The following is an 18,630-nucleotide window of genomic DNA, read 5'->3' on the forward strand; positions in this document are numbered from 1 at the left end:
TATATGTACCACTGCTTTCTTATCCATTCATCTGCTGATGGACATCTAGGTTGCTTCCATGCCCTGGCTATTATAAACAGTGCTGTGATGAACATTGGGGTACACATGTCTCTTTCCCTTCTGGTTTCCTCAGTGTGTATGCCCAGCAGTGGGAATGCTGGGTCATAAGGCAGTTCTATTTCCAGTTTTTTAAGGAATCTCCACACTGTTCTCCATGATGGCTTTACTAGTTTGCATTCCCACCAACACTGTAAGAGGGTTCCCTTTTCTCCACACCTAGTATGAGTTCTTTTTATAGTTTACATATTAGTCACTTATCAGATACAGATTTGCACACATGTTTCCCCACTCAGCATCATTATTATTGCTATTATTTGATGTATCTAAGTCCTGGAAATAATAAAATACATTACAAGTAAGTTTATTGCTCGTATATTTGGTAAATCCAAATTTACTTTCTTCCATGGAAAATAGAACTTTTGTGTTTATTCTAGTCAGGTGCCTGAAACAAACAAAATATTTGATTAATTGTAAAGATACTTTTAGTAAGAATTGGATAAATATTGTGAGTTCTCCACTTAGGTATCAAGTTTCCAGATTTAATTTCACCCCAAGACCAATGAATAAAAATTTAACAGAGCATATTTTATGATCAATTAAAGAAACCAATTAGTGTTAACCATTCTTTGCTTTGAATTATTTGTATCTTCCTAAACAGCTAAATGAGGTCTATGTAATTTTGAGTATTTTAATTAACATATTGCTGTCAGACATGGTAAGGAGCTATAAGGAAAAAAAAAAGTTTTATCCATCAGTGGTTCTGGGCAGATAACCTCAAGATGCCTAGCATCAAAGATGTTAGAAGTTTTTCTCTAAGGAGCGAGCTGATTGATCTCATGTTTCTTGCTAAAATTTCTCTAAACCATTGTTGTGATGAGGAGAGAGAAGGATTATTTGCAACCTTCATAATCTTTGGCCAAGAATCCATACTGTCCTGAAGTAACTTTAAGGTGTCTCCTTGTCTTCAATGTGGCAATTTATAGAAACTAACAATCAATTATTCTTAAGTTTATCAAAATTCAATCTGTCTCAATACTTACAAATTATCCAAATACAGCATCCTCACCCCACCCTCCACCCCCATGCCCTCTAGGTCAGATCTCAGCTAGGAAAGCAAATTCTGGTAAAATTGATAATTATTGGCATTATTCCTCTTTAAAATAAACTATGAGAATACCAGGTGGCTCAGTGGTAAAGAATCTACCTGCCAATACAGCAGACACAGGAAATGTGGGTTCAATCCTTGGATCAGAAAGATCCTCTGGGGAAGGAAATGGTAATCCACTCCAGTATTCTTGCCTGTAAACATCCCACAGACAGAGGAAGCTGGCGGACTACAGTCCATGGAGTCACAAACAGTCTGGTACACAACTGAGGGACTGAAACACACACAGATGAGCATCTGACTCATAGTGACTTAGTAAACAGCTGTCCCTGTTTAAATTAAGGCATATATTCTCTATTTACATTATTATAGGGGAAATTTATGAAGTATTGGGACACTGTTGCCCTTGCTACAGATAATTTACAAAAGAAAAAATGAGAGTGGGTTAATTTATGGTCCTTCATTTAGGATGTTGAGAAGCAAGGCATCTATACCAGTCATAAGCTTTTGCATTTCAGGTTTAACAGATGGATTAAGCATCAATACAAGAGAGTCTACATCTATGTGGAGCAAGGCAAAGACAGTACATGAACATACACTGAGGCAGAGCCACAGAAATTATGTGTCTCATATTTGGAAGGAAAAAATAACACAACCAAATAAGCAATGTAAATCAAAAGCCTTTGTGAAATGGAAGCTGCGAATGCACACAGTTGATTCAATGGCCCTTGACACACATTTCTTTGCCTGATTAGCATAAATAACATGCAATCCATCAATATATATTGGCTATTTTTCAGAGAATTTTATCTCCATCTGTGCAGAAGGGATGAATGAGAGATCTCAAAGCATCTGTGGGAAATAGGGAAATTGTTTGTTTTCTTTCTGAAATTATGGGAAACTAGAAGGGAGACTAGGTGATGCAGAAAAGAAAGTGGTTTGCACAATAGATGCAGTTACACATCATGTAAGTTACTAGCTAGAGAAACAGCTAAAATTTTAGCAAACGAATATTTTTCTTTCCTGCTACCCCGGTTGGTAATGCTTTGAGATTTCCCTTATCTGAGTGTCATAAAGTCTCACAAACCTAGAGTGTTGCAAATCTTCCCACCCCTGCTGACCACAAATTCTTAAGATCTTAGGTTATGTTCCTGTATAAAAAGAAGACGGTAACTTTGATGTGTCAAGGAATTGAAGAATTTGAAGCTGTCTGCTTTTGAGTTGTATTTCTCTTTTTTTCCAAAATCAGTTCTTAGTAAACCATCAAGTCATTTCAAAATTCAGGGTCCACATTTTCCATCATAACTCAAATCATTTATAAAAGTTGTTGGTGTTTTCAAATATCAGTTTAAGAGAGAAAAATCATACCTTGAATACCTATTTTTTATTTTTTTATCTTTGAGTTACATAGATAAGTTTTCAGTTACAGCTATCGTTTAGTGAGCTACATATTAACAATGGTTTATATGCTCTTAAATATTTCTTACTACTTAGTTATGATGTCATTTTTTGCAAGCCATTTTCTTCCAAAGTAAACTGAATCTCCAGTAAGGACATCAGCATAGGTACAGAGTTTACACTGGCTTCTGTTTGTGTCATCTTTCCTACTGAAGGAGAAGTATTATTTGACAGTTCACTCTAAGAAGAAATAAGTTCTCAGTGCTCATATTTCAACACTTGGGATTTGCTGAATTGTCACTCACACCTTTATACTTTTCTTCTGAGCTAAGAACTAAAATTACAATTAATTATAACTTTATTGCTAGCCATAGAGAATACTGGTGACTCCTGATACCTACTGACAGCTACTGTATAGGCTGCAGGCAGAGGTTTGCAAAGGAGTACTTCAATTTAACTCAGATGATCATTATATCTACTAATGTGGATAGGAATCCCTCAGAAGAAATGTAGTAGCCATCATGGTCAACAAAAGAGTCTGAAATGCAGTACTTGGATGCAATCTCAAAAACGACAGAATGATCTCTGTTCGTTTCTAAGGCAAACCATTCAATATCACAGTAATCCAAGTCTATGCCCCAACCAGTAACGCTGAAGAAGCTGAAGTTGAACGGTTCTATGAAGACCTACAACACCTTTTAGAACTAACACCCAAAAAAGATATCCTTTTCATTATAGTAGACTGGAAGGCAAAAGTAGGAAATCAAGAAACACCTGGAGTAACAGGCAAATTTGACCTTGGAATACGGAATGAAGCAGGGCAAAGGCTAATAGAGTTTTGCCAAGAGAACACAGTGGTAATAGCAAACATCTTCTGCCAACAACACAAGAGAAGACTCTACACATGGACATCACCAGATGGTTAACACCGAAATCAGATTGATTCTATTCTTTGCAGCCAAAGATGGAGAAGTTCTATACAGTCAGCAAAAACAAGGCCAGGAGCTGACTATGGCTCAGATCATGAACTCCTTATTGCCAAATTCAGACTGAAATTGAAGAAAGTAGGGAAAACCACTAGACCACTCAGGTATGACCTAAATCAAATCCCTTATGATTATACAGTGGAAGTGAGAAATAGATTTAAGGGACTAGATCTGATACAGTGCCTGATGAACTATGGATGGAGGTTTGTGACATTGTACAGGAGACAGGGATCAAGACCATCCCCATGGAAAAGAAATGCAAAAAAGCTAAATGGCTATCTGGGGAGGCCTTACAAATAGCTGTGAAAAGAAGAGAAGCCGAAAGCAAAGGAGTAAAGGAAAGATATAAACATCTGAATGCAGAGTTCCAAAGAATAGCAAGGAGAGATAAGAAAGCCTTCCTCAGCGATCAATGCAAAGAAATAGACGAAAATAACAGAGTGGGAAAGACTAGAGATCTCTTCAAGAAAATTAGAGATACCAAGGGAACATTTCATGTAAAGATGGGCTCGATAAAGGACAGAAATGGTATGGACCTAAAAGAAGCAGAAGATATTAAGAAAAGGTGGCAGGAATACACAGAAGAACTGTACAAAAAAGATCTTCACGACCCAGATAATCACGATAGTGTGATCACTCACGTAGAGCCAGACATCCTGAAATGTGAAGTCAAGTGGGCCTTAGAAAGCATCACTATGAACAAAGCTAGTGGAAGTGATGGAATTCCAGTGGAGCTATTTCAAATCCTGAAAGATGATGTTGTGAAAGTGCTGCACTCAATATGCCAGCAAATTTGGAAAACTCAGCAGTGGCCACAGGACTGGAAAAGGTCAGTTTTCATTCCAACCCCAAAGAAAGGAATGCCAAAGAATGCTCAAACTACCACACAATTGCACTCAACTCACATGCTAGTAAAGTAATGCTCAAAATTTTCCAAGCCAGGCTTCAGCAATATGTGAACCGTGAACTTCCAGATGTTCAAGCTGGTTTTAGAAAAGACAGAGGAACCAGAGATCAAATTACCAAAATCCTCTGGATCATGGAAAAAGCAAGAGAGTTCCAGAAAAACATCTATTTCTGCTTTATTGACTATGCCAAAGCCTTTGACTGTGTGGATCACAATAAATTGTGGAAAATTCTGAAAGAGATGGGAATATCAGAACACCTGACCTGCCTCTTGAGAAACTGATATGCAGGTCAGGAAGCAACAGTTAGAACTGGACATGGAACAGCAGACTGGTTCCAAATAGGAAATGGAGTACGTCAAGGCTGTATATTGTCAGCCTGCTTATTTAACTTCTATGCAGAGTACATCATGAGAAATGCTGGGCTGGAAGGAGCACAAGCTGGAATCAAGATTGCGGGGAAAAATATCAGTAACCTCAGATATGGAGATAACACCACCCTTATGGCAGAAAGTGAAGAGGAACTAAAAGCCTCTTGATGAAAGTGACAGAGGAGAGTGAAAAAGTTGGCTTAAAGCTCAACATTCAGAAAACGAAGATCATGGCATCTGGTCCCATCACTTCATGGGAAATAGATGGGGAAACAGTGGAAACAGTGTCAGACTTTATTTTGTGGGGCTCCAAAATCACTGCAGATAGTGATTGCAGCCGTGAAATTAAAAGCCGCTTACTCCTTGGAAGAAAAGTTACGACCAACCTAGATAGCCTATTGAAAAGCAGAGACATTATTTGGCCAACAAAGGTCCGTCTAGTCAAGGCTATGGTTTTTCCAGTGGTCATGTATGGATGCGAGTGTTGGACTGTGAAGAAAGCCAAGTGCCGAAAAATTGATGCTTTTGAACTGTGGTGTTGGAGAAGACTCTTGAGAGTCCCTTGGACTGCAAAGAGATCCAGCCAGTCCATTCTAAAGGAGATTAGTCCTGGTTGTTCTTTGGAAGGAATGATGCCTACGCTAAAACTCTAGTACTTTGGCCACTTCATGCAAAGAATTGACTTATTGGAAAAGACTCTGATGCTGGGAGGGACTGGGGGCAGGAGGAGAAGGGGATGACAGAGGATGAGATGGCTGGATGGCATCACTGACTCGATGGATGTGCGTTTGAATGAACTCTGCGAGTTGCTGATGGACAAGGAGGCCTGGTGTGCTGCAGTTCATGGGGTCGCAAAGAGTTGGACATGACTGAGTGACTGAACTGAACTGAACTTCGATCAATAGACACAACAACAGAATTAGAGGGATTGTCTCTACAACGTATGGTCAGGGGTTAACTTCTTTATCAGTGGCCTTGGACACCTGGGTTCTTTTTTTTTTTTTAATAATTATTATGATAAAATTCATTTCAAGAGGCCCCCGTTACTCTGGTTAGAGCATTCTAAAGAGGAGGCATAGAGGCACATGAAAAGATGTTCAACATCACTAATTATTAGAGAAATGCAAATCAAAACAGCATGGAAGAATTGATGCTTTTGGACTGTGGTGTTGGAAAAGACTCTTGGGAGTCCCTTGAAATGCAAGGAGATCCAGCCAGCCAATCCTAAAGGAAATCAGCCCTGAATAGTCATTGGAAGGACTGATGCTGAAGCTTAAACTCCAATACTTTGGCCACCTCATGCGAAGAACTGACTCATTGGAAAAGATCCTGATGCTGGGAAAGATTGATGGCGGGCGGTGAAGAGGACGAGAGGATGAGATGGTTGGATGGCATCACTGACTCAAAGGACATGAGTTTGAGTAAACTCTGGGAGTTGGTGATGGGCAGGGAGGTCTGGTGTGCTGCTGTCCATGGGGTTGCAGAGTCAGAGATGACTGAGTGACTGAGCTGAACTGAAATCAAAACTGCAATGAGGTATCACTTCATACTAGCTAGAATGACCATCATCAAAAAAGCTACAAACAATAAATGCTAGAGAGGGTATGGAGAAAAAGAAACCCTCTTCTACTATCAGTGGAGATGTGAATTGGTATAATAATTATGGAGAATAGGAAGTTTCCTTTAAAAACTAAGAACAGAATTATGATATGATCTAGCAATCCCAGCTAAGTCACTTCAGTCGTGTCTGACTGGGCAACCCTATGGACCTTAGCCTGCCAGACTCCTCCATCTATGGGATTTTCCAGGCAAGAATACTGGAGTGGGTTGCCATACCCTCCTCGAGGGGGCTCTTCCCGACTCAGGGATAGAACCCGCCATCTCTTATGTCTCTTGCATTTGCCAGTGGGTTCCTTCCATGCCACCCGGGAAGCCCCATGTCTTTCTATAGTTTCTAACAATTTGAACTGCAGAGCAACCCCAGGCCTATGTAAATGCTTATTCTTCAGTCCTCCACCACATCCTCCTCTTTTTCTAATCTTGTATTTTCTCAAGTTAGCAGATTTTTTCACCAGAAGGTTCCCTTCACCAGCAGACCTCCTGGAGCAGAAATGGGTGTCCTCTATTACAGAATGCTCTAAACCAGAGTAGTGGGTGGTTTCCATTTGTTTTCAGCCTGAACTTCTTCATGTGATCATTTTTGCTTCAAGATTTTTGAAAATCTTGTGTATGCACATCAATTTCACTTTTGATAAACATTTATAAGTCACATGCCAGATGAATTCAGTAAATACGAATACCCTATGGAATTTTAATTCTAATTACAACATCCTATTTTTACATTTCTGTCCCAAATTACTCATTCTACAGAGCAAAAGGCAAACTCATTTTCAAAGTTTAGACTCCATTTAGAAATTTGTGGATTTGGCTTTTTGGATTAAGGCTGAACTAATTGATTTGTGTGAACATTTGCCTTTGGTAAATTTCACTTTCAATTAATTTTAATTGATTTTATTTCAAGAATTTCTAGACATCAAAGAAATTTTTAAAAATTTATTATTAAAGCCCTTCAAAACCTTATGCACTCACTGTGAATGGAAGTCTATATGATTGCTTTAAAGAAAAATGCTTAATGAAGTGCATTTTGGATTTTCGAATGAACCACTAATGTCAGTGGAGTTTGATCCCTGACAGATGCACTTGTGGCAGGATTTGCCAACTCTGATTTAAAAACGTCCCATCCTCAAAGAAGTAATCAGAGTTTAATCTTGTCTGTTTCCAGTTCCTCATATCAGAACTGATTTGTGTCCACTGGGAGGACACTTTGACCTTCTAGCTGTAATCCAATTGCATGGAGCTGCTCCAAAGGAGGGAAAGAATTTTTCCCTTCTTATGATTTGTTCTGTACTAAATACAGTCCTTATAATTTGTTGCATTTTACCTTCGATTTTATAACTACCTATGAAAGAAACTGCTTGGCTATTGACTGCTTTTAAAAATATTCTGTGTCAATCAAACTCACAAACCATTTTGCTTCCAGAACTTAAATGTAAGAGATGCACTGTATTTTTCCGCATAAACCCTGTTTTGTTTTTTACAACATATTTGGGACAGAAGAAGAAGAGGAGGACAGCAGCAAATATGAGAAGGAGGACAAGGATGAAGAACATTTTTAAAAAGGAAACTTCTACAGTATGAGATAAACACTGCATGTTTCTTTTTTTCTTTCCCACTCTCATAATTTTCCATTCTTTTTGCTGTTCCATTTCTTTTGGCTACTTCACATGACAGACCAGTAGGACATTTTAAAATGAGAATAAATAAATAAATAAACAGAAAAAACAATATTAAAATAGATTCCATAGCTTTGTGGAAGCATAGGTTTATAAATGTGTCATAAATATGTGCCTTATTTTCATAAAAGACAAGTCGAGAAACAGAGATTTAAAGCTTTGGAGTATTTTGTCACTTCTATACCCTGTGGGTGACTGGTTCTGCTTTTGTTTTTAAAAAAATATAACTGAATTTAGAATTATTGGTTACTTTTTATTGCACACTATTTTTTATCTCTTTAGTGAAGCAACCATGTTTCAATGCTATCACTGTATCTGAGAGTTTGAAAAAGATCACAGACTATCTATGACTGTCATAAAGATATTATTTGTTGAAATCAGTGTTAAACTGAGAGAGTTCTATAATATTCCTACAGATTATTGCTTTTAATCCCAGTATCCATACACACACACATATGAACATGCATATATATATATATATATACACACACACATATAGGGGTTTCCCTGGTGGCTCAGTGATAAAGAATCTACCTGCATATGCAAGAGACATGAGTTCAACCTTTAGGTTGAGAAAATCCTCTGGAGAAGGAAATGGCAGCCTACTTCAGTATTCTTGCTTGGGAAATCCCATGGACAGAGGAGCCTGGCAGGCTACAGTCAATGGGGTTACAAAAGAATAGGAGACAACTTAGCGACTAAACAGCAACAATGCCAACATATACATATCTATATATACACACACATATATATATATGTACACACACATATATACACTTGAACACACACACACACATATATATCTATGTATATACATATATTCATAGGTGTAAGTGAGCATGATAGAAGATTCAGAAGTGTCAGAATATAGTACTGTCTGATCTATTTCACCCATATCCATATGTGATCCATGTGTGCAACATGTGTATATGTGTGGTGAGAAGTAGACAGCTCTTACTATTTTTATCTTTGTTGGTGTATATGAAATTTTTCTTTTGATATCTTGTTCTATTTTAATTGTAGCATGGGAAATATTTATTATTGGTCATAAGATCTGTCATTCAGTCAAAATACTTAGTATGATTCAGGACATGTCTGCCTGTAAAATGTTACAATGTGTGCTCATTTGATTGTAATCTTTTGAGAGTAAGGGCCTTCCCTTATTCACCACTATTTCTAGTGATTAACATAGAGCCTGATGCATAGAAATATACTTGTTAAATGTGTGGATGTGTGGATTTAATAGTGATATAAGTAAGAGTTTGCATATACATTTTAATCCATGGCTAAATAACATTCACACTATATTTTTCAAAATTTTGAGCCAACATCTAAAAATAAAAAAGTACAGAAAAATTCAATGTTCCAATGTAGTAATTAAACTTTATTTATTTATAACAGAAAGATGTGGCAACAGGAGCCTTGTATCTCTATAGAGAACCAGTTAGCTGGAACTGAGAAAGGGCTTGCCTCCTTGAATGGGGAGGCCCATTCTGCAAGTCACAACAGATGTTTTTAACTGCTACAAGGTACACCTTCTACACTCACACTGGGCTGACTTACCGACTGATCGCCCTGACCACCAGAGACATTTGGATTTGTAACTCCTTGTATAAATACATTAAAAGATGACCAACCGACAACAAAGTAGTTAACTAACTCCACAAAGCAACATATGGTGGTGGCTTTGATAATATAGATTAGTTATCACACATTATGGATGAAAAAATAGACTTGGAAAGACACGTAAGAGTTAAGTGTGACTCAAGCTGGCCCTTTCTTCTATGTGTAATTGGAACAGAATTACCTATGGAAGCATTTCCAGGCATGGGAAATGACATGAATAAAGCACAAAATTTGGACAAAGGCTATTCAATAAAAATCAGGTTCATGATGCTTAGTCATTTACTTAGATCATAGAAGAAAATGAAGAATGCCTACTTTCAATCAGATTGAGAACATTCATAATTGTCCATTTTAGGAAATGAGAATTTAAGACCTCAAGTACTGGATGAGCTGTTAAGATTTAGGAATAGTAGAAGTTACTAAAAGAGAAACATTTTCAAATAAGTTGATGGTTAAAAAGTTCAAATTCAGGTACAAATAACTCTTGTGGCAGTTTGGCAATAAAAAACAGAGAATATGCTAAATACTCAGAAATTATGTTAAACAAGCCATTGTTAATTAACATGGTAGAACCTATTTGGACTTCCCAAGTGGCTCAATGGTAAAGAATCCACCTGCAATGCAGGAGATGTGGGGTAGATCCCTGGATTAGGAAGGTCTCCTGGAGATGGAAACAACAACCCACTATTCTCAGTATTCTTGCCTGGGAAATCTCATGGACAGAGGAGCCTGACAGGCTACAGTCCAGGGGAGCGCCAAAGAGTCAGACACTACTTAGAAACTAAACAACAAGACACTTAAGCATTCTTCTTATAAGCAGAGAAACAGTCTAAAATCTTGATAATGTGTTCTGAGAACAATATTATATGTTTTTAATATAAATAGCAACCAAAAAAGGTAAAAATAAACTAAGGGATTTTTTTCTTTCCTAAATACATATAACTAGCATTTTAGTGCTATTAAAATCTCATGTGTTAGTGTTAATTTACAGATTAATTCTGCACTTTGGGGAGTATAGGAGAAGCCTAAAATGACATTAATATGAGTTATTTTATGTCTATGTAGGATAGAATGTTTGCTGCATTTGTGTCTTTATACCTGTTTGATTTTCTACACTGAAAAAAAAGACACTCATTTTGATGGCACTCTTTATTAAGTGCTAGGTATGGATGATCTAATATTATGTTCTACTGCTCACGTTTCTGATTGTGCTGTGTGAAAAGGGTATGTGGTTAGATCGTAGTGAATGTAGTTTACCTTGAAGATATTACTAATAATCAGGTCCACTCTTCTTCGAGGGAAAGTGTCTATACTAGGTAATGGTAAAGCCGTATTTTAGTAAAACTTATGAAGAAAAATACCTAGAAGTGCTTTAGTGTCTCAATCATATCTTTAAGGAAAACAACATATGTTTCGTTTGATGTTGCCTTATAATGGTCAATGGTTTGTACTTTTATTTTTATTATTGAAGTATAATTTACATAAAAATTGTATTAGCTTCAAGTGTGCAACATAATGAGTCAACACTTGTATACACTATGAAATGATCATCACAATAAGTCTAGTTACCATCCATCATCATACTTAGTTACAATAATTATCTTTCATTTTCTTTTTTTTTTCTTAAAATGAGAACATTGCATGAAACCATAACAGACCAAAAACACTTTTAGGGAAGAAGTACAAAGTTGGAGGCATCATTCTGCCTGATTTCAAACTATATCACAAAGCTATAGTAAATCAGTACAGTATTGGCATAAGAACAGACACACAGAGCAATGCAACAGAATAGAGAACTCAGAAATAAGACCATGTATATAATACTTTGGCCACCTGATGCAAAGAGCTGACTCATTGGAAAAGCCCCTGATGCTGGGAAAGATTGAGGGCAAGAGGAGAAGGGGATGACAGAGGACGAGATGGTTGGATGGCATCACCAACTCGATGGACATGGGTTTGGGTGGACTCCAGGAGCTGGTGATGGACAGGGAGGCCTGGTGTGCTGCGGTTCATGGGGTCGCAAAGAGTTGGACATGACTGAGCGACTAAACTGAATTGAACTGATGTATGGTCAATTAATTTTCAACCAAGGAAGCAAACAATGTACCATGGCAAAAGGATAGTCTTTTAAATACAGGGTTTTGGAAAAACTGGACAGACACATGCAAAGGAATGAAACCAGACTACCATCGTACACCATACACAAAAATTAACTCGAACTGGATTGAAGACTTGAAAATAAGACCAGAAAACACAGAACTCCTGGAAGGGAACGTTAGTGGTAAGCTCCTTGACATTGTCTTTGGTGATGATTTCTTTTAATCTGACTGAAAGCAAAGGCAACACAAGCAAAAATGAACAAGTGGGACCTCATCAAACTAAGAAGCTTCTCCACAGGAAAGGTTTGTATCTCTCCTCTGAGGTCTGAATAGTCTCTTGTGTTAAGTAGGATCTATAAGCTTCAAAACTCATATTCCTGAATCCCAATGTTAATATCATACAGTATTACTACCATTATCATATCTTGATCCTCCCCTCATTCCAGACCTTCCCCAGTTTAATCTTTTAATCTCCTTTTTTTTAATTTGCTTCCATCTGCAATTTTCTATAAATCCAAAATAAGCCTAAGTAGACAACTTTATTCAGAAGGGACTTAGGAAATTACTTTGGATAAAGTTGCTTAATGGAAGAGATTGAAACAAATTAAATTATTTAAGGAAATTATTTCATACAGTTTATTTTAAAATAGGTTGACTGTAATAGAAAAACAAGTGACTATAAGTTAATATTTAATTTTAATAGGAAATATTAAAATATTAAAATTGGAAACCTTTATTAAGCTAAAATCATTAAAATCAATGTGATTTAGACCTATGCATTACATAATCTGTTAATCTTCTTTGAAGTAGACATTTTATAACATATGGCCTTTATAATATCCAGAAGAGTTCCCTTACATAAAAACAGTTAAGAAAACTTGAAATATACACTTTTATTTAGTTACTAGAGAAAAGAGAATTTGGGTTTCCAAATTAGAATTTATTTTCAAAAGATGTGCCACTTGGAGATTTACCATGCAAACATGTTTAACAAAGATTTCACATCAACTACTCTGACAAAAAATAGAACTCTAATAAAATAATTATATATTAATTTCCTAAGCTTAAAATCCAATTCTTATGCAGACCAATAAAATGCTGTGTTGAAAAGCAAGCAATTCTTCAACACTTTATGTTCTGATTATTACTTCTCAAAATATATCAGATTAAATGCTTCCTCAAAGACTTGAAAAGGAAAGAAATGGTAACACGGCTACTTTTCACAAACTTTAAAATAAGCTCAAAGGGCACTGCGATAACATAATGGATTCTTACTTGAAAGCATTTCATTAAAAAATGGTCTTGAATTTGCTGGAATTAACTGAAAGTAATGTCTATGAAGTGAAACCAATTCAATCTATTCAGTAAAAATGCATTAAATTGAAGGAAAACATTTATTAAATAAATCATCTTAAAGGCATATATACAAATAATTAGTAAAAAATGAAAAAATATGTAAACAAAAATTGTTTTTTACCTTTTTACAATTTTTCAGTTATGAGAATATTGCATAATATTATTGTAATCCATGTCAATATATCTAGAATAATGTGGAGAATTTTAAACATATACTGACTATTCACATTTAGAAAATTCATTTTTTAAAATTTCTTAATGTAGGGAAATAATTGTTTTCATTTTCTCTTCTTTGTTAAATGGTCTTCATTTTTTTTAAAATAATAGTTTCCCCTTAAAATAAATGTCAAAGTCCTTCCAGGAAAATATCTTCAAAGAGAAATATGAGTATTGAATAGTAGATTTCCATTTGTAGATTAAATTTTATCATTTTCTAAATATTTATCAAAGTTCTGCATGCCCATAGACAAAAAATTAATGCATTTAGGATAAAGAGGGAAGCATTTAAATAGGGTTGTTTGTGTGTTTTCTTTGCACAAATAGAAAAGTGTAAATGATAAAAGTTATCAGGTGCAAAGCATTGACAATAAATGAAGTTTTTACTGGAATATTCTCTTACTTTTCATTTGAATGAACTATTATATAGCTGTCAGAAAATACACTGTCTGTGGTATGAATGGAGTAAACAAAAATACACAACTGGATAAAGGTAGAGAAAACAAGACTGACTGTTACAAGAAGTGAGATCTCTTAAAAAAAAAAAAAATCAGATCTACCACTGGAACATTTCATTCAAAGATGAGCACAATAAAGGACATAAACAGTGTGGACCTAAGAGAAGCAGAAGATAGCAAGAAGAGGTGGCAAGAATACAGAGAACTTTACAAAAAAGATCTTAATGACCCAGATAACCACAATGGTGTAATTGTTATCGAAAGGTATGCATGAGGGGCATCCAGCTGCTCACCACTCAAAAGCCAGTAAATAGGCCAGGTGGAAAGGAAAGTTTGCTTTATTTCAGACGTTGGCAACTGGCAAGGAGGGTTGTGGACTTGTGTCCAAAGGCTGACTCCCTCCCCTCCCCAACAAGGAGTGGGTGAGAGCATTTATAGGCTGAGTCAGCAGGGGGCGGGAGGCAACATGAAGAAACAGCTCAGTCATCTCTAACAGTCATCTTCAAATTGATCATCAGTGGTCTGACTAGCATTATCTTGGTTGTCTTAGGTACAGTTAATCTTTAGTTCCAAGGTGTACTTGTTCCCATTTCTTTGTGATCAATTCTTAGAATTGTGGCAGGTCATGCTTGGGTACAGTCTGGTCATCATGTAGTCAACTTTTCCACCTGGTGTTTTGGTATCTATGACAGCTTACAGGATATGGTTTAGAATATTATCTATAACCCTTGAGAAAGAATTAAAGGTCCTTGACTATGCTCGATGACTACATTATTAGGATTTAGTCTCCTTTGACTGTTTTCCTCCGTTTCAGCATTCCTCACTTCTCTGATTAAACTTATTCTTTGGCTAAAGCTTTCCACAGGCAAAAAGCAGGCAGAGGAAATGGTGGGGGCGGGGGGGGGGGGGGCAAGGATCATAGAGTCCTGCTCCATTTCAATATCACCTAGAGCCAGACATCCTGGATGTAAGTCAAGTGGGCCTTAGGTAGCATCATTATGAACAAAGCTAGTGGAGGTGATGGAATTCCAGCTGAGCTATTTCAAATTCTAGAAAACGATGCTGTGAAAGGGCTGTACTCAATATGCCAGCAAATTTGGAAAACTCAGCAGTGGCCACAGGACTGGAAAAGGTCAGTGTTCATTCCAATCCCAAAGAAAGGCAATGCCAAAGAATGTTCAAACTACCACACAATTGCACTCATTCTACATTCTAGCAAAGTAATGTTCAAAATTCTCCAAGTCAGACTTCAACAGTATGTGAACTGAGAACTTCCAGATGCTCAAGCTGGATTTAGAAAAAGCAGAGGAACCACATCAAATTGCCAACATCCACTGGATCATACAAAAAGCAAGAGAATTCCAGAAAAACATCTACTTCTGCTTCATTGACTATGCTAAAGACTTTGACTGTGTGGATCACAACAAACTGTGGAAAATTCTTAAAGAGATGGGAATACCAGGCCACCTTATCTACCTCTTGAGTAACCTGAATGCAGGTTAAGAAGCAACAGTCAGAACCAGACATGGGACAAAGGACTGGTCCCAAACTGGGAACGGAGTATGTCAAGGCTGTATATTGTCACCCTGCTTATTTAACTTATATGCAGAGTACATCATGCGAAATGCCAGGCTGGTTAAAGCACAAGCTGAAATCAAGATTGCTGGAACAAATATCAATAACCTCAGATATGCAGATGACACCATCCTTATGGCAGAAAGTGAAGAGGAACTAAAAAGTCTCTTGATGAAAGTAAAAGACGAGAGTGAAAAAGTTGGCTTAACACTCAACATTCAAAAAACAAAGATCATGGCATCCAGTCCCATCACTTCATGGCAAATAGATAGAGAAATAATGGAAACAGTGGTTGACTTTATTTTCTTGGGCTCCAAAATCACTGTAGATGGTGATGGCAGCCATGAAATTAAAAGACACTTGCTCCTTGAAAGAAAAGCTATGACCAACCTAGACAGTGTATTGAAAAGCAGAGACATTACTTTGCTGACAAATGTCCATCTAGTCAAAGCTATGGTATTTCCAGGAGTCATGTATGGATGTGAAAGGTGGACCATAAAGAAGACTGAAGAATTGATGCTTTTAAGCTGTGGTGTTGGATAAGACCCTTGAGAATTCTTTGGACTGCAAGGAGATCAAACCAGTCAATCTTAAAGGAAATCAATCCTGAATATTTATTGGAAGGGCTGATGCTGAAGCTCCAATACTTTGGCCACCTGATGCAAAGAGAGGACTCATTGGAAAAGACCCTGACGTTGGGAAAGATTGAAGGCGGGAGGAGAAGGGGGCAACAGAGGATGAGATGGTTGGATGGCTGCGGGGAGCCGGTGAGGCATTCCACTCGTGACAAAGGTTATGAGGAAGGAGGCTCGGCATACGCAAAGGCGGGATCGAGCCTCAGGAGTCCCCCCGGATATTCTCAAGCATTTTCCCCCCAAAAACCAGAGTCTGCCTACTTTATTGCTTTGTGCTCTCACCTCTGACTTTACTGGGGGCTGTCCCCTACCACCATCTCTCTCTCTCTGTGTCAAAGAGTTAACTTACAGCTCCAATTAATAAAGTTCCTGGGCAATTAGGAGTGTTTAAATCCAAACCCCTCTGATGGCTCTCTAACTCGCCTGACAAGTTTACCCGGACTCCTGCAGCTATGCATACGATTGTTTACAGTCTCCCAGCCTCGAGAGGCATGGGAAGCTTAAGATATTCAAATAGCTTAGAGCCTCTCAGAGAGTTAAAAACTGTCAGAATAAACTAGTAAAGGATTTCATTGATGAGTCAATGCTTGTTGCCAAGTTTTCACATCCCCTGAATTGTATCCTTGAATATGTATCAATTAATAGTGGGTATGTAGAAAAAATAAGTAGTGGCCTTGGTGTTAGTAACTTTAGACCCTTAAGGTAATAAATTCTTTCTTTGTTGTAAACCCATTACACATCCGCCCTATAGGAATGCAATTTTATCTTTGGAAGATGGTGCCAAACCTTGAAATAATTACTCTTAGAGAAAGTAAGTCTTTGTTGATAAGTCCTTGTCAAGAGTCATAAAATGTTAGTAGGCCTTCTGGCCAGAAGATGATGTAAATCACCTAAACCATTTGTATACGATACATTTGCAGGAAAGAAACCTTGGTTTTTGATAAGAACCAAAGACTGCTGACTTTGCATCCCCTATTATCCTCTATGTGTAACTTAGGGTATAAAAGCCCCTGTTAAAAATAAAGCTACGGGCCTTGTTCACCAGCGCTTGGTCTCCCCATGTCATTCTTCCCTTTAACTTCCAGCTGAGTCTCCATCTGGAGCGCGGAACCCACCACGCTTACTAATTATGCCTGGGCTTCTAAGACCCACTCGAGAAGGAGTCTAGGGTGAGACACCTTCCGCTATTCGAGAGGGCGCCTGCGGCCTACGTAAGTGGTTCAAACTTCTTGTCTTGAAGTTTTATTGGTCTCCCGCGTAAACCAAGCTACTCAGCTTCTTTTCTCCACTGAATTTTCCTACTGAGCTATCCTCATTCTATTGTTCTCTATATCTCTAATTAGCATATAAATAGTCGCCTAGGCCGTCTCTCCTTCGAATACCCTGGATCAGCTGGGGCTGGTCCCCGGCAGATGGCATCACTGACTCAATGGACATGAGTTTGAGCAAGTTCCAGGAGACTGTGAAGGACAGTGAAGCCTGGCATGCTGCAGACTATGGGGTCGTGAAGAGTCAGACATGATTGAGAGACTGAACAGCACCACCACCAAATAAAAAAGAATGAGTCAGTAACAGAAATTAGGATAACTAGGATACTTTATAATATCTAAAGTATCTAACATCTAAAAGAGAGGGTGGCAGAGAATTAGAAAAATTAAAATAAAAACAGCCATGAAAGAAATTCTAAAAGCAAAAGAGAAAATTAATATGTGACTTTGAAAAAATATGAGAGGTACAGTGTTTATAAGAGAGGATAATATTGGCATCTATGATAATGAGAGTAGGATTAGTGAACAGAATTCATGGGAGGTTTGACAGGATATTGTTGGGAAATACATATGAGAGAGTGAAAATGGGCAGAAGAGAGTTGATTTGCCTAAGGCCTGGGCAAATCCTGCTGAAAAGCCAAGACACTGAAAGTTGAAACACACACACACACAGACAAAGATACAAGGAAAGAAAAGCAGAACAGGAAAATACTTGTGTCACAAACATGTTATGGGACTTATGTAGCTTAGCACCTTCACTAGCTGACACTTTACAGAAAATGTCAATTCTTGGACTAGCAGATAAAGGAAATGGTGTTCAAAGTGGGCAAGAAGCCAAGTACAGTTCATGTGACATTACTGCAGTATATGAGTATATGAGGCCAGACAATGATGACAGGCCTGTTTTTCAGATGAAAAGATTTTAAATGCCTTGTTGGTGAACATCGCACTGGCGCGGTTTTGTCTTTTTAAAAGCAACAGAATAAGCAGGACGGTGGCCATGGAAGTCGGAATTCGCTAAGGAGTGTGTAACAACTCACCTGCCGAATCAACTAGTCCTGAAAATGGATGGTGCTGGAGCAGCGGGCCCATACCCGGCCATCGCCTGCAGTCAGAGAGGCGCGAGAGGGATGGGAGCTGGGAGGAAAGGAGGAGGTCACCCCTCCCCCTATCCCCCTAACCCCCGCAGACGCTACGCCCGGGTGAGTAGGAGGGCCACTGTGGTGAGCCTTGAAGCCTAGGGCGCGGGCCCGGGTGGAGCTGCCGCAGGTGCAGATCT

The sequence above is a fragment of the Bos javanicus genome, chromosome 1, assembly GCF_032452875.1.
Source record: "Bos javanicus breed banteng chromosome 1, ARS-OSU_banteng_1.0, whole genome shotgun sequence".
NCBI classification, from domain to species: domain Eukaryota; kingdom Metazoa; phylum Chordata; class Mammalia; order Artiodactyla; family Bovidae; genus Bos; species Bos javanicus.